Source organism: Ooceraea biroi, chromosome 9 (genome assembly GCF_003672135.1).
Source record: "Ooceraea biroi isolate clonal line C1 chromosome 9, Obir_v5.4, whole genome shotgun sequence".
Classification (NCBI taxonomy): domain Eukaryota; kingdom Metazoa; phylum Arthropoda; class Insecta; order Hymenoptera; family Formicidae; genus Ooceraea; species Ooceraea biroi.
The window spans coordinates 1628590-1650017 of NC_039514.1; the positions used below are offsets into that span (position 1 = coordinate 1628590).

Below are 21428 nucleotides of genomic sequence, written 5' to 3' on the forward strand. Positions count from 1 at the left end.
CCGGCTTGTTCAGCACGTAACGTAAAAAATGGTCTCGGAAGGCTCTCTCGACGGCTAGCTGCAGTTCTCTTTCCCCTCCACGAAAAATTACTACATTTCCGAAGGGTTCCGACAAGTGCAACGATCATGGGCATCGATCCGCATCGGTCGCCGTTGGGAACTAAATTTGCCGACGGTAAAAGCAATTTATTCCCAACTCCACTGTGGCTACCAGCGCAACAAAACCTGTATAATCTATTTGCAGACGTTGTCTCGGCGAGAAGCAAAATAGTTCCTTCATGTTAATCGTTACTTTCCTGATTGAACAAGTATCTGTTGAAATAATTAAACACGCTTCTTGCGTATAATATCTATCTAGCAATTTAAATGCATCGTTTGATCATTAAATTCTCGGTCAAGATGTATAATATATGTTTAATCCAAACACTTTTTAGAAGTTATCCAAGATTGTTTAGAAAAATAACCCGTTCAAAAATTTTGCCCTTTTTAGGCTTGTACTGTTTTGAAAAATCGCTATGCGAACTCCTTTTCTTGTCTGACATAACGATCAAAGCTATCGATCCGTATCGGTTGCCGGCTGCGAGTTAAATTCGCCGACGAAGAAGGAACCCTTCCAGCCAAGGAAGGAAGAACCTCCCATCCCTGGAATTCTATCGTTTGCAACCTAGGAAGCATCGAGCTACCAGCCACCGATCGAACGAACCGTTTCTCCTCGGTCTTACATCACTTTTATGCTCACCATATTTCTGGCCGGCCAAACGGTCCGACGAACGATGCATTATTTAGGATGATATTCGACGAGAACCAACCAAAGGCGTCGTCGTTGTTCGCGAAAGAAACTTACGTGTCGCCTTCTCTGAACGTGATACCATGTTGTTCGCTCGATTACGTGATTTTTCCTCACGAATAACTCTGATTACTCTTTCTGCTTGAAAGAACTTTTTTTATTATCAGATGTAATAATTATCTAAGTTACCAATTAAAAGCTACCAATGCGCGTATTTGCAAAGAGTAATGCAGGTGGTAGTTGAAATTCAACTTCAAAATGAAGATAATACAAACGGAATACTTTTACAAACTTTCGTTACTAACTCATTTATGCTTTCTTTACACGTATATTTTTAATAATCATAAAATTTCCACTTAAATATGTTCATATTTTTTGCGCAACCAAGCAGAAGACATCCTGTCACGTTTTCACCTGGCAATTTTTTGGCATTCCATTACATTAATTGAAATCGATCTCGTCCCATGCATTCTGAAACAGTTGATTCGTTGATCCAAATATGCATCTCATTTTCAATGGAAAAGCAAAATAACAATGCATGCGAATTTATGAATGAGATAGTAATCTGATGTGACTTGCAGGTAAAATAATGTAATAAAATAATCGAGGGGTTGGTCACTAGCGGTTATAGTGTACAAAAATTACCCTTGATACGGATTACCTTTAAATTACCTCAGATTCCTTAAGATTACCTAATACTACAACAGTTCGATCAAATAACTTGGCAAAAGTTTCAATTTACTGTCAAAATTCATTAATGCCGTATTTTCCGTATTGATTTCAGCCGGTAGTTCCCTCGATGATTGTTCAGAATTTTCCATTTTGATCGATTTCGATAATAAAACCAGAAAAAAATAATAAACTAGCACAGAGCAAAAGAATCAAGCACAGAGTAGGCAGCTCGGCGGACATATAGACCCGAAAACATATGAAAGGTTGCGTTTCCGATATTTGGTTGTCTCTCGGCGGTTAGATATACTAAATATATATCGCGCATGGTATCACGATTACCTTAGATTACCTCAGATTATCTGAGACTACCCTAAGAATTACCTAGCCCTTGTACAAAGATTACCTCATCAGTGACCAACCCCTCGAAAATAACACAGGCCGACATTTTTAGATTTTTTGTCTGCTGTTTAACTATAAAATATCATTTTCGATGTATTTTTTCACGCTGAACACGAATCTGGCCGCGAAATTGCTCTATGACGTCAGGTTTTTGAGAAAAATTAGGTTAAAAGTGACGTTTTTTGCCATTTTTATGAATTTTTCGCTGGTAAAATAAATTTTATTTTTTACTTTTGTTTACGTCATCTTAAAGTGCCAACTTTTATCTTTAAACTCGATTTTTCGAAACTCCGTAGGATTTTTTTCGCCGAGTTAACCACTCCGCTGTCAGACGAACATTTCGGCCTCCGTAGCACTCGATTTTAAGTATTTATGATATTAAGTTATTAAGTTTATATGTACCTATGTACTTATATAATATCTTTTTAATAATTTAAAAATAAAAAAAATGAAATTATAAAAAATGAAAATGAAAATGATAAAAAATGATAAAACAATTTAAAAACAATAAAGCTAAAAACATTTTTAAAAAATCAAAAGAGTGTGATGTAGGCTGCCTTCACGTGGTGCACTCTGGTAAACGTAGAAGGTTTGTAAAATCGCTCCTACTGCGGCTAAACGGTCTACGAACAAAGAACATGGTGCAGGATACTGTGTTTGCATCAGTAAGGTATAGTTAATTTTTGCTCGTGTAAAGTACATTATACACAGAAGATTTAAAATGCCAGAATCTCATTTGGGGAAGCGAAATGTAACCCACCCAGAAGTAAAAAAAACAGTATATACCAAATTTTATTGAAATTCTAATAGTTTTACAAATTTTGGTCCGCCATATTGGATCGGCCAGTTTTAATTTTTAAAATCTTATTTCAGAATTGGATTCAGCGACCTCAAAAACGTTCATATTAAAATCATTATTATCCAGTTCTGAAGTTTTGTTCTCCAAGTACATTTTTGGCACGAAATGTTCGTCTGACAGCGGAGTGGTTAACTCGGCGAAAAAAATCCTACGGAGTTTCGAAAAATCGAGTTTAAAGATAAAAGTTGGCACTTTAAGATGACGTAAACGAAAGTAAAAAATAAAATTTATTTTACCAGTGAAAAATTCATAAAAATGGCAAAAAACGTCACTTTTAACCTAATTTTTCTCAAAAACCTGACGTCATAGAGCAATTTCGCGGCCGGATTCGTGTTCAGCGTGAAAAAATACATCGAAAATGATATCTTATATTCAAACAGCAAAAACCATGTCGGCCTGTGTAATGTACTTGATTCTATGATCAAGTACTTTTTTGATTTCTTTTATAGTATTATTTGGTACATGTATGTAATAAAAAAATTGACAGACTACATTATGCCACCAACATGTTGGCACACATTTTCTCGTTTGGATAAATAAGTTTTTTTTAATAAAAAATAGACATGAGATTGTAGTTCGTATAACCCGCTACAAGATCTTGTCAAAGTTCTGTTTTGCATTCTGTAAATTTGAAATGCCGCATCAAATCCGCTCACGTAACTGCAGTGAAATTTCGCTTTACGCAGCTGGACGATTAATCTCGGTCGATTCGTTGGCAGGTTTCCGGGGAATGACTATCGACAGTTCCCACAATTTCTTCTAACCTTCGCCCTTCCAGCACCGTCGTATGATCGTATCCGCCATCTGACCCAGCATTGAAATATTATCGGCGTTAAGGAAAGTGCTGGGAGCAGGAATATCCTCGATCATCATAATCAGAATACGACGTGACAGACGACTCTGTAGACCTTATCAAGTTTTCACGTTGCCGCTTGTGCGAAATGAAAATCGTTAATAACGGTCTAAATTTTCTCCTGAAATGTCGGTAAGAATTATTCGATTACCTCGATTCGAAATACATTTTTGTGTTATTTCAAAAGTTAAAAGCATTACCCTGTATGAAATTAAAAAATATTTCATAAATGACATCGTTGAACCGAGCTTGTCTTTTATCAATAAATGATAAAAATTATCTCCCAGTAGACTCTCAAGTGATAATCGACCAAGTCAAATCATCATGGTGCATTTCGGCTTTCAAACCTTTATATCCACTATGTATCCACGGTAATGATAAGTAATGTCTCGCGTTCGATCAAATAATGCCGTTTTTACGATGCTTTTAAACTCACATGTGCGACGTCGAAAAGCTTAACGACCTAGACGGTCCAGGCTTCGCCATCTCAGAGCATTGCACCGACAAGATCGGGATAGTAATGCAGATTTATCGGTACAAAACGATATTTCTGCAAAAAACTGTACACGAAGATCGTTACGGAATGACGAAGATATTGGTTTAAAACGGACAATCAATTTTTTTTGTCGGCTTTTAACTCAAAATAATACCCAGTTGTTTGCTGGCGCAAGTCCTTGCATAGCGCAAAATGTTTATCAAATTATCCCACTTACAAGATTACATTTTAATTAATTTCTTTACTGCGTAATGCAAATTTCGCGTAAAATTACTTTGCAACCATCACAAACAAATCAGCAATCAGTCATTCATATAGCCAATTATATTTATGCCTATCATATTTTTTTTACAGCAATTATTAACCAATTTTTGTAGATACTATCTTTAAGACGTTAAAAAAAGAGAAGTATTGATTTCGTTCTCTAATTATAGACTGACCGAAGCAACGTTATTATTACTGAGCATTTCCATCCCGACGGCATCCATCTTTCATGGAAGATGCACGGTTACAAAATGACGACGGTGCTCCTTCGAGCGCGCAACGACCTTACCTTCCTCTTGGATTAATCTCGGTCGGAATAATTGCATCCTAGTACGTGATAGATGATGTCACTTCGCCGTTCGTAACCTTGTATTCCATAACTTCGCAATATGGCGCGCAACTTGCATCGAAACTCGCCAAGATCGAGGAGACGATTGTTACACAGTTCGGGAAAGGGGAAGACAATCCCTGCACAGCATTCGAGAGAATCGCAAATTGGGTTTTCCTACCGTACCAACCACGGAACGAACGATCCCATCTGCGAAACATCGCGATCACGGATTTCGACGTGCAGCCCTTCCGATAATGTAGGTCACGTTGTATATAAATTAACGATTTAAATGTATCCTTGCCTGATTGAACGAGCGACGAGAGAAATAAGAAGAGTATTTCGAATTAAGAGAATGCAATGTGTATTAACGATATACATAATATCGTCCGAAAGATACGGAGTATCTCGCAATACATCTATCACGTACGTTTGTCACGTACATCGCCGTTATTGTCATTAGCGTATCCGAAAAGTCGACTATTTGCGTAATCACACCGCTGGACTTGCGACCAGCATTTCCCTCTCGTTTGGGTGTTAACTATCCGCAAAAATGCAGTCTCTCCTTGGCAAGAAGGTAAACCACATCATCTTCCTCTCTTGGCGCGGTTTCGCGTTTAACCTGGCAAACTACGGCGGAGCGTAATGGACCGCGAGCATTGCGCCGTCTCTTTTCTCGCGGATGTTATTTAGTAGAAAGTACTTATTCACGAGAGCAGTAAAGCGCCTATTATAAGTCTCCAGAGACAAATAACCGTTGAGCTTACCCCATATCGCACGCTTTCATAAATCGAGTCGTGAAGGAGGAAGAAGTCGAGGGTGAAAACGAAAGAATAAGAAGAGAGGATGAAGACTGAAATGGAAAGACGCTGGAAAAAAGGAGCTGGAAAGAAATGGACTACAGGACGAGAACGACTGCGTCTATAGACGCGGATGCAAATAGAACGGATAGGAGCTGCTGGAAGAACGCGTGACTGCATATGATGAATCGGAGAGCGAGAGTGAGAGTGAAAAAACAGTCGATAAAGGGATCCGAACAAAGGAACGTGAATGTGTGATGTTCGCCAAAAGGAGAAGCTGATAATGGGCCTAAGAAGATACGGCGATGTAAGGATAAATCCGTGACTCGATAGGAAGCGGAGGCAGAGGGTACGATAGGAATCCGTGGAAACGATGACTGAGGAACAGGAAGGAGTCGCCTTCAGCCAGGCTGCGGTGCACACAACGAAGCAAAGTGGTGGCGAGAAGTGGAGGAGGAGGATAATCTTGCCCGCACTGTTCTCTTGACCTCGGAGCACAAAGGCGCCCAACGAGCTGAAAACCGCCTCGCAGCTCTCTCCCAGCAAACTATCCACCGTAGTTCTGTGACGGTACATAGTTATCAAAAGCGAGTAAACCGCTGGAGAAAATTTCGACTGTGTGACCTGTGTGTGTGTGTGAGTGGTGTGGAGCATGACGGCGCACATATAGACTTCTGACAATTTCACATGTACACAATACTAAATGTTAAATAAAGTTTTCAACGCAAGCTCGCGCGTTGTACCGAGATTTTCATTGGAATTGCTGCCTGTCGTCAGGGATTAACGGTTGCATTGAGAAGAGTAAAACAATAAATTTAAAAAATGATTCTTCTTCTTCACAGACTTATTTTAAGTCATATTCTATTTAATCGAACTTTTTCTCAAATTTCTGCCAGTACATCTAATTCGCAATTGCTCATTCAATCGTACAAAGCTCTCCTCTTCGAGTTTCGATTTCGTCGGTCGGTCGGTCGGCAGCACTAAAACGGAAGTTTCATTTCGGTCCCTTCCTGACGCCACGCCTTAAAATTTTAAGCGGATCGCCTAGGATACGAAGGAATCGGGAAAAAGAGACAGCATTCGTGCAACTTTATCGACGATGAAAAGGCGACCCTGACCTCGCTGGGGCGTGACAACCTACGCTTTTCGTTCTTCTATAGACCCCAAGAGATTTCGTTTTCCTCGTTCAACCCCACGTGCTATCGCATTCTTCGCTCTCGCAGACGAAAACGGAGAAAATGTACGCATATCGAATCCAGTTGACAATTGCCGATATAATACATGATCTACATAAAAAAAAGGTTTAACAATTGCCGTGTCGTATCCTAATTTGTACAAATATATATTTAAATAGTTTGCGATAATGTGTCAGTAAATCACCAAAGAATAAGTTCATTTGTTTCACATCGAAGAATTGACTGACATAAATTCAGTTAAGAGACCACATTATTTTTAGCGGGTATCAATGTCAGTATGAATGTCAGACAATGGTGACAAAAGAGGACTGAAGGGAAACCTGAACGAGTCTAGGAAACTCTCAGAATAACGAGAAACAGCGATTATCGACAGCTGTCGTCATGTCAAGATTCTAACGGTCGCTGAATATAGATTGAGTATCGCAAACGAGTACGAAGTAAGCACGCGAGTCAATTAAAAAAAAAAGAAACGGAAAGAAAATAAAAGATATACCTATTAATTTACGACATTCTAAACGAATAAAGTGTCGCTTATACATGCACGATTTAATTCTTCATACATTTTGTAAACAAAACTATCGTATAAGTATCGTAAAATATAAGCTCCAATATTACAGCCAACTGTGACGTTTCGATATGAACTTGATAACTCAATATTAATCGTCATTATTGTACTATGCCAATATCTGCTTTAGCTCGACTAACAGTACAGTAACATTTCGATGATAGCGGCGTACGCTGTATAAATACACCGTTACATAGAGACCGACGTGAAATTTGTCGCACGGATTAATTTTAAAGGGTTAATAACATGTGTGTTGGCCTCGGTTCGACAAACGCGCTCCGTTAACATTCCGATAACGCACGTAATTTTGTGGATCCGTAGCGGTAGGTATGACAATGTAAAGTACAAAGGTTGACATCGTCTGCCTCTGTAATCCACGTTATTTTCCACGCTTTGCAGGATATTGAAATTCGTTTAAATTTCACGGCATTATTCGCGACGTGTAATTTAATTTAACGGCGGGGAATAATCGTATAAATATACAGACCGATCATTCGCACTCGCAACTTTTTCATAATTCGCGCAGTATCATCGCGTTTCAGTATTACGTACAGAGATTGCATTTCGGCAACTTTTACACATTTAACGTCCAACGTTGTAAACACACACACACAAAATATGTGTAAAACATATCAATAAAGTTTGCTATAAGTAAGTATAGTGCATTATAAAGTTTAACTGAAATTTTTACCCATGCATCGAGTACATCGTTACGACTTTATCATAGGAAACAGTTTGTTTAATCACAAAATTCGCGATATAAGCTCGCGCAACGATAAAAATTAATGGGCAACGTAACCTTAGGCCACAAATAATCGCGCTATGCAGTATCGCTGTATGGACTATCGTGAGCATGCACACGGCGCTACGCACATCGTTACAACGTTATCGTTAACACGTAACTGTTAGTCCGTTCGTTATCTTTCGATACGCCTGCCACATTCGACGAATAGATTCCTTTTAATTGCAGTTTCGTTCGATGCAATGGCAAATTCGGGCACAACGCACTGCACAACAGCGCATGGTACGTTCAAACTTTTATAGATGCATTTACGTCTATCTGCAAAGGCATTTTCGCTTCGTTCCGCGTTCAAATTCTTCACAGTCACCGTGATATCAAACGAAGTAATTACACGTCACAGATATCGTCGCAATCGTCGTGAGATTCGACGACCGAGACAATTAAGAAACGATTACGTAGCGATCGATGCTCCATAATATTTTTACCAAAGTGCTTTCTTCGTCCATTGATCGCGTCGCTATTACCCGACGATTTTTGTGACGATAATTGCTTTCGTCGAACGTATATTTTGTATGATCATGCAGAGTTGCAAAAAAACCACGTTTACGAGCGTATGCGGATTTTTCACGATCTATACACCGCATGGAGTATTTTGCAGGAAATTATTGTACTCTTCATACCAGCCCTTGGAACACGTTTAATTGTGTCGCTGCTGTTATATACGCGCAATCTCACGGCACTCGCTTTCATCGATTGCGTCCTTTGTATTACTCAAACGACGGTGCAATAACGAATTGAAACGCAACGAACACATAACTACGTCGTTAGTCGCGCAAATGGCTCTATCGCTATGTTACAACTAATATAAAACTGACGAGCGGTCGGGACCGACGCATTGCAAGCATGTTGCGGCTTATTAATTGAGCGGCATGACTGCAATGCCAAAGAGCGGCTAATTGCGGTCGTCTTTAAGCAGATTTATGTAAACATCCTGCTCACGCGATTTCCGATTCAGCCGAGTATTGTCTGACTTTGTGCTTGCTACGTTTACGGTGCAAATATTTTCTGCATAGATTAATACAACGTGAATAAAAGTGTTTGATAGTGGGCAAATGCGAAAACTAATTAAACGCGAAAAGCAGATAACTAAAGTAGGAATCACACGTCACGCGTCAGTAAGACCACAAGTAGAAATAAACGATATTAATTGAGTATAATTGGACTATCTTACAACCGTAAAGTAGTTGACGTTAATCGGGCAGTTATCATCGTAATTATGCCAATTAATTTTACATATCGGTCTCTTTGTAAAATAACGTTGTTTAAAATAACTATTTCAGCAAATGGAATTCTCTCTTTTAATCTCAACATGCAATCTCGTTTCTCTCTCTCTCTTTCTCTTGAACGCATGTATTTAGGACTTTTGCAATTTCGCGGAACGAGAGAGGAGCGGAAACACATCGAAGAATGATGAATTAGTAATACGTAGGCGGAATGGTACGCAAGGTAAATTCATTGGTCGGTCGTTCTTTTGTGATGCATGAGATTTCCACGATCCGCGGAATAATGGAATGGGGAATAAAGTGCGAACAATTCCGTCACCCTCGGGTCACTCGTCGTCATGGCATTCCCGTGAAAAGAAGCGCGCACGCACACACTGCCTCATTGTTCCTGTCACTACTTCATACTCGAAAAGCACTTTCAGTTTGAATCCTACCGTATAAAACGAAAAGTAGTAATTTAAATTTGAAATTAAATCATTTAGATTTGTCGGCAGACAGACGTGAGAAAAGCGAATATTTCATGCGATTGAAAAACGGAAGCACTTATACGACAAAATTATATAAATAGAGTTAACGTGATCAATATATTCATAAAGGATAATTATATTAATAGAATATCATTATGTCACTATATCCAATAATTCATGCCGTATCGTTTGCATGCTGAATTTAAATCTAATATTTGAACATTATCATTAACGTATTTAAATATAAGCGTAATTATAGCAATAATTCATGATAATGAATGGTGATCCATCCAACATTGTAATTACATAATAATTATATGGAAACGCAATTCCCTACTTTACGTCATTGTGATTAGAGAATTATATTTCCAATTTTTGTTATAACGCACTATATTCTCCTCATACTATTATCAAATTAATCCAATTGGCAGTAACGCAGAGAATAATACGTAGAGAACACGTTTAGTAAGTCCAAATAAAGAACCATGTAAATTATTCATATAGCACAAAGTGAATTATTATTATTATTATTATTATTATTATTATTATTATATACATCGCATGTATATTAATAATTCATGATGCGAACAATTGCGCTTTGATCATATCAAGTATTATGTATGTCACAAATTGAAAACTAATTAACGCTAATTGTAAGTTCGACAGTACAGTAACACATGAACATTTAATACATTTCATTCACCACCACGTACCAGAAGATCCAGACGATAGTTTTTCAAAAAAGATTTAAAGTATATCTTATTCTCACTTTAATATTTAATATTCAGCATCTCAATACTTGATAAATGCACATACTTAAAACATTTATATCTTACTGAGAGAAAGTAATGTAAACGGCCATGAAAACGGATGTAACATGCGTCGCACGTATAGTGCATGCGTTCCAGAAACAAGTAGCATTCGCAATTAGAGTCGAATAATTAAAAGGTCGTTACTCTCGCTAATTGTAAGTATAATTCAAATGAGAAGAGGAAATGAAGAAGTTTCAAGACCAACATAGTATCACAAAAAATTGATCGTCTTTTTTTACGATAAGGAAAACGCAATTTCTTTTTTACTTCGCGCCGCTGTTATTGCGTGCACATGATTACTCAAACATTTATTTTCTTATGAACTGTAACGAAAATGTAACGACAGAAATGTATGAAAAACAAAGAGCACAAAGGAATAATGCAGGCACATTGTTCATTATTGTTTATCAAATGAAGCGGTGTTGTAAAACAAAAGTCACGTAATGTAAAAAAATGTAATTTGCAAATATCCATAGTATAAGAATTAATAATCAAAGCCACGTACCAAACTAGTATTGTAAACAGTCTTATCGCCATTATGCGTAAAATTATCCCTATTACATGGTGCCCACAGGTTGGAATCGAATTGGAAATTTCTCTATTTGCAACGGAGTTAAAGTGACATGCGATGGAAATGGATCGAGCAAACGAAGAAACGGCTTGTTACGCCAATCTAATGGACAGCTTTAATTACAATGGGCATGTATATGTATGAAAGAACTATATACGTATATGTGCATATATCCGTCATGTACACATTACGTACAGGTTCTCTGTACGAAACCATCGTATCCCTCAGAAATTAGCATAACAATTCTTTCAGCGTCATGCATTTTTCATATGCTCGTTCACAGGTAACAAGTGTAAATTCTTTTTTTACTATTTGTTAAACTCTGGTCGTCACCTAGTTTGGAGATATGATTTGAGCAAAATACAGTAATGCATTCGTTCCGACGATACGTTTTTTTTTGCATGTACATCATACATGTCATATCATCATTGTGCGGTATTATCATGTTAACGTTATCAAAAACAAACGTGGAAACTACAAAGCGTTATTACTTATGTATGTGTGTGGCAAATAATACGAGTATATTATACAAGAAGAAATTTGTGATAAAAATTGTTAGAAAAAAATTAAATACAATAAAATCTTTATTAACCCCGAATAGCTTTTTATATTAGTCTCTTTATTTCCATAATTCCTTAAATAATTTTCGCATAAATCATTTCGTCGATTCTAAGTCATTCTCTTACACATATCTTAATGTATTTATGTAATCTAATATTTATGTAATCTAGTAACACACATGTGTTGTATGAAGCATTTATTTCCGTTTGTCAAATACCACCTCTCTCGGATAATTGAACGTTACAAATTAAACAGTGTCTGGATAATAAATATATCTATGATATCTATAAATCTGTCTACCTCTTCTTTCCTCCCTATCTCTTTCTTACTTCGTAACGAGGTGTTTGTTATCAGCGTACTTGTCACAATGTCTCTTATCTCTAGCCTCGATTTTGCTATTCAGGGGTGACGTCAATCTAGGTTTTATCATCGTATATAGATAACATCTAGATAAAATCTCGGCAAATCTGCTGAGGATTCGATTGGAACGATGCGTTACAAGGACGATACCATATCTAACATAATTATCCATGAATGCAATTAAGAGAACAGCAGACTCAAAATACATACCTCAGAAATTAACCAGGCTATCTGGAACACTCCTTACAAGGCGGATATCTGCTAGTGAAACGGTCTTCTCCGTATCTTCAATGATTATACTCGCCTTGTTAAGCGACATATGCCAAGTCGGATTATCGGCGAAAACTTGCCACGTACGCCGGGTATGTGCACGGGAAAGGGAGAGATCTTCAAGATTTCCAAACCAGCAACAGTCTAGATCTTCAACAGAAATGAAAGTTCCGATTAGGTACGGACAAATTATTCGAAAGTTTAGGATTTGGGAAACTTTAGTCGTCAAATATCGCGATTTGCAGTAATGAATAGTGCGAGAACATTGTCGAAAATTTCATGAAGAGTAATCGGAGATGAAAACGTATTATTAAGTAAAGATATAAAACGTAAAACTATTCGTTGAGATTGAAAGCAGCATTATAGTTATTATATATTACAGAGAGATAGTTTTACTGTGTAATCTACAATACCAGTCTACAATAATCTAATCTATCATAATGTGATAAGTAATGTAATGTATAGTAGTATTAAAGAAGAAATAAGTGTGATATATATATACAGGGTGTCCCGGGTTTTAACCGACAAACTGCGGGAGCATATTCTACTAGTGGAAATAAGAAAAAATTCTTATATCGAGTTTGCTTAGAAATGCTTTATTACAAAGTTATAAACCAATATTGAAAAGAAATATGAGATAAGTAACAACGGAACATAGTGTAGAATTTGGAAGGTCGAAGATGTTTATGTTATGTGTATTCACATGTATTCATGTTCACTATGTTGAAACGATTCAGTATGATTGTTACTTTCACAACAGTAGCTGTTAGATTTCAATCGTCGTGTCAACTAGCAATTACTATCAGAATGCCAAAAGTGTTTTCAAATGAGGAATACACTGATATTCATTTCGTGTACGGATTCCGTGACGGAAATGCACGAGCTGCCGTACGAGAGTATCAACGTAGATTTCCTAACAGGAGAGTACCAGATAGATTTAAAGCAACGAATTACTAATTCAGTTACTGAGATGCAACGAAATTTTCAGGAATGTCGTACTGTAACAAATTCTGTACTACGTCGATGTCTAGCTTGTATCGATGTGCAAGAACAACATTTTGAAATGCGTCACTAAATCATTGCGTACATAATTTTTATTTTTGTGAAAAAATCCGTTGTTACTTATCTCATATTTCTTTTCAATATTGGTTTATAACTTTGTAATAAAGCATTTCTAAGCAAACTCAATATAAAAATTTTTTCTTATTTCCACTAGTAGAATATGCTCCCGCAGTTTGTCGGTTAAAACCCGGGACACCCTGTATATATATATATATATATATATATATATATATATATATATATAAGAAATCTCTCTATATAAGAACTAATTTATTTTATAAACGCTTTATATATATATATATATTTATATATATATATATATATATATAAGAGATTTCTTATATGGAAAATCTCGGGCTTACACAGCGGATTATCCTGCCACCATTGACAATCTCTATCACGAAAGTTTACAACGTGATTTGTCCCAGTTCCACGGATTCGGATATTAATATGGACAAACGAACACTCGGGTTCGTGTAGAGCGTGAATTCGCCCTCCGTTCTAATTCCAAGCTTAATCCAATCTGCATGCAATTGTCAACGAGACTATACCACTGTGGAAGCACTTGATTTTAATTAAATCCAATGCAGATTAAATCTATGTCGTAAATGTGCCGCGATAGGGACAGATTAGAAGCTTCACCTTCTCACGCATTAATTACGATCGTTTGACATATTCGCTATTCTGAGATTGCTCGTTCCGTCATAATCCATGCGATTATCTAATTGATAATAATCAATTTTCTATTTCATCACTCGATGTCGAGGTTTTATTTAATCAATGTCGCTTGTATATGCACATTCAAAAATGTATATTCAAATCTCCCAAATGTAAACATGATATAAAATAATTTTCCAGTTAAATCATAATGAAAAACTTTTCTTCCGCGAAAACTATAATATTTAAATTCATGAATGAAAATAACATTCCAGCAAAGGGAGATATAACACGTGGATGGTACGATGCAAACACGAAAAACAATATCTCATTTAACTCTAACATCACGGTTTCTTGTTAATTACTGTTGTATCGCGTTTTTGTAATTACACTACTACGCTACTCGTGACCGCAGCTGAGTTTAAGAATTCTGTGTAATTCGAACAATGCGCAAGTTCCGCAAGGATTTGTGTAGTTCTTCAGTGGAGATACATTCGTTTTTGCTTGAACACAAAAAGACCGGACAGCTAAAGATACATCGTGTTCAAAACGAATGAAATTACAAGCTCTTTTGCGCATTGGTATCCGACTCTGATCAACGATGAAACTCTGAAAAGGTCATTTGATGTTAGAAGCTCCCTAAATCAAAAAAAGGTCAATCGATATATATATATTTTTTTTTAAAGCTGAATCAGATCTAATCTGCACTCTCTGCACTGAACAACCAAAAATAATGAATTTTGGAAGAGTAAGGATAGCAATCGAACAACAACGTCCTTATAACAACGTGCTATTGCCGGTATCTGGATACTGGGTATCCTTATCATCCCTCCCGATGGAATCAACCTCTAATGGTTGAGACTATAAGGAGCTAATAATATTAGCAAGGCAGGCGAGCGCGAGCACGGAGAAACAATTAAGCTAAAAGGCACGTTGATTCTTTCAGCGAGACGAGTAGATTATCTCATTAGTCTGACAGTATGGCATTACGCGCGATATTCATACGCGCTGTCCAATTAAAATTTTCGTAGATAACTTTGCTACCGAACCAACCGCCGAGACTGGTACAACAATATATGCAAACCTCATTCATTTTTACGTTAATTTTACACATACATTCACATGTCACGTAAAATTGCTTTTTCCATTTTTCTCGAGCGTTATTAGGTACACTGATAAACCACTGGCTACAAAGTACTGTTGATAACTTGTTTGCTAAATAAACACATTTCGCTTATTTTTACATAATATGAAAAAACTAAATTAAAGTGTCGTTAATCTGATTAAAAAGATGTTCTTTTCGGGATTAGTAACGACATGAGATTTACATATTTATTAGGTTCTCTTCATCCGAGGAACTTGATCAAGTTGCAGTTAAAATTAAAATTGATAGATAAAGTAAAGATACCTTAAATGCTAATATTATATCTTTGTAATGAACGCAACGGTGCATTCACGAAAATAGTAAAAGCGAGCTTCCGAATGGCGATAACGACTGCCGGATGGGAAAGTTCCTGCTCGGACGTTAATGACCAGAGGAATATCTTTTTCGCAGCGGCAGCTATCGCCCACACTCTGTATGACTCCCCGATGATTTACAACGCTTGGAAGTATACCCGTCAACGCTACACATCTTGTTCAATTACAGAGTCTCAGCAGAGATTAGAAAGCTCGAAGAAATATTATAAAAAAGATATTCATTTACGGCTATAATTTATCCTTTTTTCGTGGGAATACAAAGGATTTTTTAGCTCAACTTTAAATTTATGTATAACTAACAATAAGAGAAGAGAAGACGAATGTCAAGATAAACATTTCCATTTGCGATATAAATTCCGTTTGTGCGGAATAGCTAGTGTTTCTTTTTTATTTCAGTCAGCCATGTCCGGCAAAGAAGAGATTTAGCTTGGCTTATCCGGTCAACGTACGATCGAACATAACGCCTCGAAACTTCTGATGCATGATTAATTTAATTTATCCGTCCGCTCCAACCGGTGCGTTATTAGCCCGATTGCTCTCCCGACCAGTGAGGCGCAGCGTTCCGCCTCTCACACCCGCGCCGTTGCGCCCAGCACCAGCATTATTAATCCGAACGTTATTAAATTTTCGATAACCTCTGCCGATGCTACGTGTCTTGTAAGCAAGATGCCGAGTAAGCTATCCGGTCGAGCGCGCGCGAGCGGGCGCAAACGATCTCGTTACCCGACTGACATTGCGCTACGTGCGAAACTTTTCGACCTCTCCGTGCCATCGCCGATATCAAGATTAAACAGTGCATGCCGCACTGACAAATTGATCAGCACAGCACTGTAACAAAACCGTCCACCACTGGTTTGTACACTTTTTCCAAATATGGTTATCACATAATGTGACAATAAACTTTTCAACATTTGCTTCGTTTCGCTAGCATTTAGAAAGAGCTGTGACATATTTTCCGGAAACTGTCTACTAAAGTGAGAAACGTTCGCTACTATTCCGCAATGATCTATACAAACTGCATAAAAAAGAAGAATAATGCAAATATAAATCGGATTATTTGACGCGTAATCGTTTTATCGTCACATCTGGAATATCGTTAAGCTGCATTAAATAAGTGCACATCCATCACATCACATCACTGAGTACAGTGCGACAGTGTACAAACCAGCAAACATTTTTCCACCTGGAGCAACACACAGGAGCGATTTCATTGATTAACGACATGCGTTTCGTAATGAGAATTCTCGGCGTGGCTATGGTTCGTTGCACCAAATTGAAACTCCGTTGCTTGATTTATCGCCGCCAGGAGGACGCGAGTGCGCGGACGGAAAATTAATTGTGACTTGTAGGCTGCGCGCCAGAAGACCGTCGGGAAAGCGAAAACGGGATAAAGAAAAATTCGTGTCCCGCGTACACGAGGCGTCATTTCCGGAGCGGAGGACGAGAAACTGCACGCGCATCGCTTATGTAGACTTACGTAGGCGCGTACGAGAAAAGCTGGCGGTCATGAAAAAGCGGGGATAAGATAAGGATGGTGCGCGAGGCAAAAGGGATGAAAAACGAGGAGTTCCGGGGAAAGACGAATACGGTACACCTAATCTATCCGCGTTCCCGTGTAATGGGCGAAGATACTATTTTCCCTGGCGAAATATCTTCATGACAGGTACGTAATATACATTGCTTCCTCTACGTGGCGAACCTAAAATACGTCTGGTAAAAATATTGCGCCCTCCGGCAAGCCGGTAGGAACGGCAAGTCGTCAAACGTAACAAATTCTTGATTTCCCCTCAGATAAACTTTGGAATGTCGACCTATGATTTGTCGCGTTTGCGAAGGCACTCGCGAGAGTAACAGTTTCCTCAAAAGAAGAGGCAGAACGCAATCGGAATAGAGGGCGAGTATATTCACATGTATACGTACATAAATGAACAGAGATGAGTGACGAATAAGCGAGAACGACGACGGGATAAAACGTCTTTCGCGTCAAGGCAAAAATATTTAAGTCGAGCAGAGGTCCAAGTGCAAGCTGAAGTCTAGCTGGCCCGACGTCGCCGAGCTATTTCACAGCTAGCTCATAAAGTTTTAATCGGAATCGCGCACGAGACACGCTACATCTCCGTCAAGTGCAATTCTCACGTAGTTCAGTCATCGTCTCGTCCCTGTTTCATTGTGCAACAACCAGGAAAAAGCGGTAACGGCCATAGGCCGTTCGTGGCGGCGATCCCATCACGGCATAGTCAGCGTAGACGGTAAACGGACGAGGGACAAACGGAGGAACTCTGCCAGAACTTAAGCGAGCCGTATGCCACATTTCCGCCGAGGAATATCAGAATGAATAGTGGATGAGTTGGCACACCGGCTGATAGAAGGATAAAACCTCGGATAAAAATGGCACTTGCTTTATTCCGTGGATTTACGTTAATAGTAACTTTCCCCATTTTTTTACAAATGTTTTATGTCTCGCATTCGCCACCGTTATAAATTTTCACGGAACCACGGAAACGAGAAACGCGAGGAAATTGCTCCTTGCTCGTTTCAAACGAAGCTATCGCTTTTCCTGTTTCTTTCTTGTCTTTCGCACTCTTCCTGCTGCATTATCAGTCGATAATAAGTCACTCAGGAATTTAATTAATCCTCTTTTTCAGGAACAGGAATTTAAATTGCCATCTTGAAGAAATTCGTTAACACGTATACATACAGGTACGCGTATATCGCCAAAGCCGAATCCTGAATCCTAAATCTTTCGTTACGACCAGGAAACTCGATTTTTCCCGCTTCTTTGCTAGACAACTTTGATGCGATTCCTATTCTTTATTCCGCTCCATCATGTCCTCCTTTGTCCAAGTTTTTTATCTTGCGCAAGTTCACGGGAAGGAAATATCGAGGAATCGATCATCCCTTGCGAATAAGAAATTTGCAAAGTACGAGAAGCGTACGAACGAGCGAACCTCCTGACGTTACACAGCCACGAGCTCACGAGGGAGAAGGATAAGTTGAGCGAAACAAATACGCCGTATCTCTCGCTACCGCTATCGTACGCGTGATGGAAGAAATTGGCACGCTTTCGTTCGGAGCAGATGAAAACGCAATGTCCCTCGAAAACGCTTTCAGACTTGCGTTACCGAGCCACTCGTTAGTGAAAACATTGTAGTTTAGGATCGTGACTGCTTCATCTATCGTCGACTAACGAATTGCAAAACAATTGCAGATAGATAGATAATAGACATGAGGAGCGCCGTGATAACGTGGAAGGAAACGTGATATGAGAAATTCGTAATGCCGTAACAGATCACGGCAACTATAATTAGCGCGCGTTTCGCGTTAACATCTGCTTCACGAGTTGGCGAGTGCGAGATGACAGTGACGCGCAGGTAAGGTGGATTAACTAATTAGAATGGGTATATGCGTATATACGACGGGGCCCTGACGATTAAGACGGCAGAGACGAAGACTCCTGAACTTAAGGAGGATGTAATCGTCTTAGGTCCGTAACGACCATCGGGACGAGCTCGCATTAATCTTACGCCATGCCTGAAGCTGCTTGATATGCGGCCAAGGGATCCGGCAGGAATCCTCTACCACCATCTCCAACGACCCTAAACCGAGACCGCTACCAACACCGTAGCAAAGCCCTAGCAGACGCAACCTTCCAGAACGAGCCGTCTTTGCGCATTCTGGTGAGATTAAGCAACAACGTTCGTGTACGGGTTCTCGGGTTAAATGCGTATCTCGCGATCGCTGATATTGGCGTTGATATTGCATCAAAAGGGTGAGCGAAAAGCTACGCGTGACTATCCAGACACCGAACTGCATTTATGACGTTATAACGCCAACTTCTGCACACGGACCCTTAAGAACATTGGCATTTGAGTCTAGCTGGCCATCAAGGGAGTATCCTTTTCTGTTTCGGTAGGAAATGCTGCTTCGATAGACAGGTAGACGGAGTGCTACTCCGCTATCGATACTATTAGCTGCACAGCCATACGCTGCACCGGATTCCATCTCAGATCTCGCTTCGAGACACAAGACGCTGGTCAAAAGGACCAGAATCCCCGATATTAAGGAGCAAACAGGGACGCCCGAAAATATTACGCGAACGTGGTATTTCTCATTCCGGTCCCCTTGTCGCGTTACGAACTTTGTCGCGTTCTTGGAGCAGATTACCATGTGATGGATACTTACGACGTCGCGAAGCCGAGAGCTCAACGTAATCGCGAGATATTCAGGACGTGACGTGGTCGTTTCGTCGTTCGTGATATCCTGCCGAGAATTTTGCGTATCTCTATCAAGCATTGACAAATTGTGCGTCGAAACGCGTTCCGAAAATTCGCAACGTGATTAGATCGCGCGCTATAACACGCATTTTGCATTTCTTGATCACAACGTAAATTGCAGCTTTAGTACCGATTACGGCAACTTTATTTACCGATTACGCCAAGCGCGAGTGGTACTACCTACTTAAACACCAATCGCGAAATTTTATCTCGAAACGTCTTTCGTCCGTGTTAATTTCACCGATAAGGTTGAACGAGTCGCGAAGGTCGAACGAGTAGTCAATGTGCGGATTAAGTCAAGAGGCCACCTCGTAAATCAGAAGCTCAGCCAGTTATGTCTGGGATGCTGGAGATAATAACCATTTTGCGCTTCCATAGGCTTCCCTCTCACATCGCGAGCGATCTTAAACGACAGAGTACAATCTCTCCTTCTCTACATCGTACACGCACGTTTGTGTATGTATAGTGTGGTACGAACAAGAGAGAAAGAGAAAGACAGAGGAAGTCTATTCAATTAACTCGGTAAAACGTAAATCGCGCTCACCCTCGTCCCTTCCGCTCTATCGCTCTCTATCGACCTTCGGTTTTGCCACGGACTTTCCCGCGCATTCAGCAAACAGCCTCGTGCCTTCTGCCAAGATTCACAATTTTAAGTGCAGCAATTTATTTTGACTTACGTCTAGCCAATTTTATTGTAAATTTTCATGTGTATTCTTATGTGTAACGTTTTAAAATAGATTGTATGAGGGTCGATTTTTATTTAATTATATGTTTATAAAAATGTAACAAAAAATGTACGTAACAATAAAAATAAAAAAAAAGCTGAAACAAGCTGTATTTTAAAACACAAGTTTCCCTTGTTTCCTCATTAAAGTTAAGAAAGTATTGACGACCAGAAAACAATGGTAGAGAAAATTCACTGAATTTATTTCTAACAGCAACAAAATACGAACGATGGCAACTTATGCACACTTTTAACACATGCAACATATTCGTTTTCGTACACCAAAATCCGGGATTTCCGAGATAAACCGAGCTGAAATCTACAGGTATGAAATTTCGTCGTGCATACGATTCCGTCGAGATAGACAATCCGTCTCGTCTTCGACGCGGAGCGAGAAACGCGAGGAATGAAGCAGCAATTCCTCCATCTTCGCGAGACACGAATACGCATTTTCGTTGTCAGTTGGGCATCAGTATCGATAGGTGGGATCAGGCGGAATACAGCAACACACCCGATCGACATAATTTACCGTGTTTCCTCAGCGCGCATACACACACACACACACACACACACACACACACACACACGGATAAACGTCACAGCGTTCCCGTAGGATCTTCCATCCGCGTTCGCTGTCAAGGTTGGCTGGCGACGCGTCTCTTACGTGCCTCGAATTCAAGTCGAATATCTGGAAGAATGTCACGCTGATTCTGTACGCCTCGATCTCGATTGCGAGTCGACAGCAGCCGACAGTAATGCGAGACAACGTAACGTTCATTCACATATTATTCACGGAATAAAGCGTACAATTCAATTCCAATGTGTAATTGTTAGTATCGTTTCTCGAACATGTACATTGTACATGCATCTTTTAGATTAATGCGTAAATGAATTCTAGAATGATAAGTTATATCTGTGTGTGTTCTTTCTCACTCGACGCAGGATAA

The 21428-nt window shown here is 39.1% G+C and overlaps 1 protein-coding gene and 1 long non-coding RNA gene across 6 annotated transcripts in view; one reads left to right on the forward strand and one right to left on the reverse strand.

Moving 5' to 3' along the window:
• LOC105276243 (putative polypeptide N-acetylgalactosaminyltransferase 9) overlaps window positions 1-21428 on the reverse strand; it is a 157078-nt gene that overhangs the window by 113354 nt on the left and 22296 nt on the right. For 4 of the 5 annotated variants that reach the window (XM_026972328.1, XM_026972326.1, XM_011333723.3 and 1 more), the window contains one exon: window positions 12226-12435. The exons of the other annotated variant lie outside the window; for it this stretch is intronic. The gene's annotated coding sequence lies outside the window, so the exon portion shown is untranslated. The remainder of the gene's footprint in view (window positions 1-12225; window positions 12436-21428) is intronic. 5 annotated transcript variants of the gene reach the window in all.
• Window positions 3006-11690, forward strand: LOC105276242. Its single transcript, XR_893369.3, has 2 exons — window positions 3006-8243; window positions 11098-11690. It is a non-coding gene; the product is annotated as an uncharacterized LOC105276242 (long non-coding RNA).